General features: G+C 43.7%; 1 non-coding gene across 1 annotated transcript; it reads right to left on the bottom strand.

Annotated features, from left to right (window-relative positions):
* Positions 1-451: 451 nt before the first annotated feature.
* On the bottom strand, positions 452-557 carry LOC121136126. Its single transcript, XR_005873253.1, has one exon. It is a non-coding gene; the product is annotated as a U6 spliceosomal RNA (small nuclear RNA).
* Between the last annotated feature and the right edge of the window lie 5,270 nt (positions 558-5,827).

Raw genomic sequence — 5,827 nt, 5'->3', positions numbered from 1 at the left:
TGGTCTTTATAATCCTTGTGTTGCCAACGCTTATTTGAAATATATTGTTTATGTACACAAATGTATAAAAATCACTGAAACGGGAGGCAAGGTTCACAATTATAAATGGTCAAATTCATCTTGCGTGGCGAGCACGTGTGCACTGGGGTCAGTGTCTCTCATTCCTTCCAGAGTTGCCTGCATCAGGGTGTGCATTTGTGATCGTGTCCCTGGGGAGCCTGACACAAGTGGACCACTAGGGCTCGCTGGCCAGCCTGCCTAGACTCCGCGGTGAGTGCAAGCCAATGAGAAATCCCATCTCAAAAGAAAGAGAGAAAGAGGAGGTAGGAGAAAGAAAACAAAATAAAGAAAGGTGAAGAGAGTGTGGGCGTGCCTTCCGCCAGGGACCCTTGGGGTGGGTGGCAAGATCCTACCGTTCCTGGAAGTTCTCTCTCTCATAAGTAAAATGAGTAAGAATAAGGAATACTTGCCAAATTTGCATGTTATTCTTATTCAGGGGCCATGCTAATCTTATCTAGGTAAATTCCGATTTTAGTACATGTGCTAAAATTGTTCACACATTGTTCAGACACGGGGCATTTCTGTAGGAAATGGACCATGGGGACTCTATGGGAAAAAGCAGAGAAGCAGTCAGCTTCACAGTGTGTGCATTTTCTACAATGAAAAGTAAACAGTTCCAGGCCTGGAGGCAGGCTTCCTTCAGCAGAGGTGGAGAAGCTGGAAGTCCGAGGTCTCCCTGGGCTAGGGGCTGAGTCGTGAGGCCAGTCCACAGACCTTAGAGACAGTCTGGCTCCAAAGAAAGAGTGGAGAAGAGGAAGAGCCAGCTGGGGTATAACTAAGCGGAGGTATGCCTGCCCGCACGCCACACATCACAGGTTCAGTCAATCACCAACACCACAAAAATGTATAAAATAAAGTAAGAACTAATGGTAGCAGCAATTGTATGTCGTACATGAAGGAAACAATGACAGGCTTTTGACTCACTATAATTTAAAGTAACCAGAAATTTAAAATGTGAAAACCTTGTTCATCCGGAAATAAATACATTTATTTTAAATGGTGATTAACATTTTGGCCCCAAGTTCATTTTATAAAAGGAAAAATGATCAGGACAGTTAAGAAAGAAATCACATTTGATTGTGAAATAAATAGGAGACATAATAAAGTATAACCCGTATTTTAAAAATCTATCACTTAAAAGACACAGGAGTCTTTACCGGCATTAGATTGGAATTAGATTGCGGCTATATTATTTACGTTTGAGAAGATCTTCTTTGAAAAACAACAGATTAAAGTGCTCATTTTGGTTTCTAGGAAAAAAACAAGAGTAGAAATAGCAACGAGAAACCCTTTTTAAGGTGAGAGGTGTTGACCACTACACCTCTGAGAGGTTGTACCAGTACAACCCTTGTCAACGGAAACAGAAGAACAAACTCCATTAAGACACTTGTGCTTCCATGCCGCTGTCTTGACCTAAGATTTCCAGTGTCATCGCTGAGGCACGGAACTGAAGATTGCTTGGCCTGCTACCCCATGCACTGGGCTGGGAGCTGCTCTCAGCCAGGCCGTTACCCTGAGAAATACAGAGGGTTGGCGGAAATTATCCTATAATGAGCAATCCATCTGGCTGCACCTAAAAATGGAACGGAAATTCCACCCTTGACTTTTCCATGGTCGTAAATTAAAGCCTAATGTATAGTTCTAATTGCTAACATTTTCTCTCTAATTATGGTTCAGTTTGGCTAGGATTTCCGACAATCCCCCTGTTCCCCTAAAGCAAACACCAGAGAATGTTCTAACCCCACTGGTGCCAGTTATTAATAGCCCCCTTGACAGATGAAAAAAATCATTATTCTATATTAAACAGGAAAAGATTTTCCTAGCAAAAGCTAATTGATTTTAAAGGAAAAAAAAAACCATTCAGATGCTGTGGCAGAATTAATTTTATAAAGAAAAAAAAACCCACAATAGCATCAAATGCAAACAGACTCCTGCATAGTCTAAAGTTTCCTGGGTACTGGTTGGGGTACAGCTTTATGATAAATGTGTGGGAATATTCAGGATGCTTATTTACTAGAAAGAAGGGATGAGAGCAAAAAGATTCTCTCATGAAGGAGTCTTTCTTTGTCTCTACATGAAGGAAATGGAGTGCTATCAATTTGGCTACTATCATTGTCAAATACAAGCGCTTCGTCACAAACATGCTCACACACACACACACACACACATACACACACACACATGCTGGGACCACGACTACATTTTTCTATTTAATCTTTTTCATTCTTATTTTCAAAAAGCATTGCCCCCTTTAAACTTGCGCACAGATACATGTGACGTACAGATGAGTATTTATCTGCAGGTCTAGTTCTCAGCAAGTAGTAGGCGCTTTGCAGATGATAATAAATAATAATAAATACTAGGTAAAAATGCATATTTTGATATACCGAGAAGAGGCATCATTGTAAGAAATGTGCTGGGGCCTGGGCAGAAGGAGTCCTGAAAGCTACGCTCCGGAGGTGCAGGAGAAAACAGAGAGACAGTTTTACAAGAAAGTGGTGGTGGACCCAAGGCAGACACTGCACAGGTCCCCTCTGTACCTCCAGCCCTGGAGCACTGTCTGGGGAGAAGAAAATCCATGGCAGGGTCCAGCAGCCATCATCAGACCTGACCAACACCAGGAAGGAAGCCCTCCTCCCCTCAAAAATGTTGTACAAGTTCTAAACAGTGTCTGTGGTTACTGTGGAGTTTTCATAATGTAGTTAAACCCTTCAAGTTACCATGTTTGTTTGTTATATTTATTTTGATATGCATGTGTGTAGGTTCCTTTGGAAGCCAGAAGAGGGGGTAGGATTCCTCCAGGTTTGAGTGACCACAGTTGTGAGTCACCTGATGTGGATGCTGGGAATCAACTCAGTTCTTCTAGGAGGGCTTTCGTTCCTTTTTGTTTTTATTTTGTTTTTGGGAGGTATTTGTTTTTTTTTTTATGACAAAGTCTTACTATGTGGCTCTTGCTGTCCTGGAACTTACTGTATGACCAGGCTGATCCCGTGCCACCACACCCATCCTTGTGTTAACACTAAAACAGTATTACCAAAAATATTTGTGTTCAGGCTGGAGAGATGGCTCAGCAGTTAAGGGCACTGACAGCTCTTCCAGAGGACCCAGGTTCAATTCCCAGCACCCACACGGCAGCTCCTAACTGTCTATAATTCCAGTTTCAGGGGACCGGACACCTATGGTAAAACACCAAGGTACGTAAAATAAAAATAAATAATTAAAAAATATTTGTGTCCACAATTCATAATAGAAATGTTTATGCTTTAAAACTTGGGGAGCTGTGTGGGGTGTTGGTGGCGCAGGCCTTTAATCCCAGCACTCGGGAGGCAGAGACAGGTGGATCTCTGTGAGTTCGAGACAAGCCTGGTCTACAGAATGAGTTCCAGGACACAGCCTCCAAAATAATACAGAGAAACCCTGTCTCGAAAAACAAACAAACAAACAAACAAAAAAACTTGGGGAGCTGGATCCCCGAAAATTCTCTGTAAATTAGGTACCAGAAGAAACAGAAGTGGTTTCCATGTAGTTTATATATTATAAGCAACTTCAAAGTATTCCATGCTTTTAAGAAAAACCAACACAAAAATCCCCCCAGTTTTGTTAGCAAAAATACAACCAAAGAGAAAATTAACATGCAAAACTCTGTGGCCTTCCTCTCTGTTGATAACAAGTATGCTAAGGGAGAAGTGGGAACTTTCCACACAAAAGTCTCTTAGAAACAGACCATGGGCCGCACGGATGGCTCAGGGTTGAGAGGCAGCCCTGCTCCCGCAGGGGCCAAAGTTCAGTTCCCAGCACTCATATGGGACATTCACGTCTGCCTGTGACTCCTGATCCAGGGCCCAATGCTCTCTGCAGGTCTAGGCACCTGTACTCATGGACACATCCCACCCCCAACAAACATAAAAATAAAATTGTGTGTGTGTGTGTTTGTGTGTGTGTGTGTGTGTGTGTGTTGAGACAGGGTTTCTTTGTGTAGCTTTGGAGCCTGTCCTGGAACTCGCTTTGTAGACGTGGGTAGCCTCGAACTCAAAGAGATTTGCCTGCCTCTGACCCCTGAGTGCTGGAATTAAAGGCATGCACCACCACCGCCCAGCTCAATGCATCTTAAATAAACAAACAATCACATACTTTGGAATGAACCTCACTCACTGAGGAAACACACAGCTTCTATAGTGAAAACTGTGCGAGCGACCATGGGAAGACTTTCCAGTTTCTTCCCAGGTTGGAAGGAATAGTATTGTGAAAATGGCTGTCTCATCAAAAGTGACCCGTAGATCTGGTGCAAAACACCAATGTCATTCTTTTTTTTTTTTTTTTTTTTTTTTGGTTTTTCGAGACAGGGTTTCTCTGTGGTTTTGGAGGCTGTCCTGGAACTCGCTCTGTAGACCAGGCTGGCCTCGAACTCACAGAGATCTGCCTGCCTCTGCCTCCCGAGTGCTGGGATTAAAGGCGTGCGCCACCAACGCCCAGCTCCAATGTCATTCTTTACAGAGAAGGCAACCTCAAAGCTTATTTGGAAGCACAAAGAAAACCTGGGTAGTAAAAAACAATGGTATTGAGCGAAAGGAGCAATGCCAGAAGCATCACTACCTGATTTCAATTACACTCCAGCGCCATAGTAATGAACACAGGCCTGGAGAGCAGAAGAAAGCAGAGAAGCCAGAGGTGAACCATGTGGCTGCAGCATCCAGTTTTGACAAAAGCACCAAAAATACTCCTCGGAGGCCGGGAGGTGGTGGCGCACGCCTTTAACCCCAGCACTGGGGAAGCAGAGGCAGGTGGATCTCTGTGAGTTTGAGGCCAGCCTGGTCTATAGAGTGAGCTTCAGGACAGCCAAAGATACACAGAGAAACCCTGTCTTGTGTGTGTGTGGGAAACTTTAATGAAGGCTTTGATTATACCGCTAGTATACTGTGCATTTCATTTCCTAGTGTCCATCAAGCTTAGCATGATCAATTTCCTCCTCCTCCCCCTCCTCCTCTTTCCTCTCCTTCCTTCTCTCCCCTCCCCTCCCCTCCTCTCCCCCCTCCTCCCCTCCCCTCCTCTCTTCTTTTGCTTCTATCACTTTATTCCTTTCTTTATCCTCCCAAGTCTTTCTAGAGAGAGACGAAAGCAATGTCACTCAGGCCACCTGACTCCTGACTCCCAGGCTGCTCCCTAATCCTTCTATTAATCTCTTGGAGACTCACTAATGAGTTTCCTACATTGGTTATTAAAAATCTTTTCCCTGTTTCTGAAACTCACTGCTTGATCTCCCCTCCCTCAGAAGATCATCTTGCCTTCTGCTTTGCTGAGAAGTTCAAGGTCTTTGGTAATCTCCGTCCACTCAGTTCCTCCTCCCCTTTCTCGATCGCTTCCTCTGCTCCCGTTTCAGGTGGAGAGACACCGTTTTAATTCCACGGGAAACCCGGCTCCTCCAGGACTTTTCTTATGAAAGTATGTTTTTTGTACCTCCAGGTCTCGACCTCCTCAACTCCCTCGCCAGGAGTTCTCCAGCTTGGGGAAGTCGGCAAGGTGCACACGCTAATGCGGTTGATAGGATAGCCTCACCTGAAACTGACTGTTGTTTAAATGAGGATATAGTTGCCTCATATTTTTTCCCAATAAAAGTGAAGTTACAGATAAACATTTCCATTGGCCCATATCCTCAGTCTATTTTTTCCTTCACAGAAGCAATCTTATAACTTTTACATGTGTTCTTGAAGATCATTAAAAATACTTTTTTCTTTTTTTCCTTTTATCGAGATAAGTTCTTACATAGCCC

This window comes from Mesocricetus auratus, unplaced genomic scaffold, assembly GCF_017639785.1.
Source record: "Mesocricetus auratus isolate SY011 unplaced genomic scaffold, BCM_Maur_2.0 Super-Scaffold_100048, whole genome shotgun sequence".
Classification (NCBI taxonomy): domain Eukaryota; kingdom Metazoa; phylum Chordata; class Mammalia; order Rodentia; family Cricetidae; genus Mesocricetus; species Mesocricetus auratus.
Note: the sequence above shows the minus strand (reverse complement) of the source record. Positions and strands in the feature narration are given on the sequence as shown.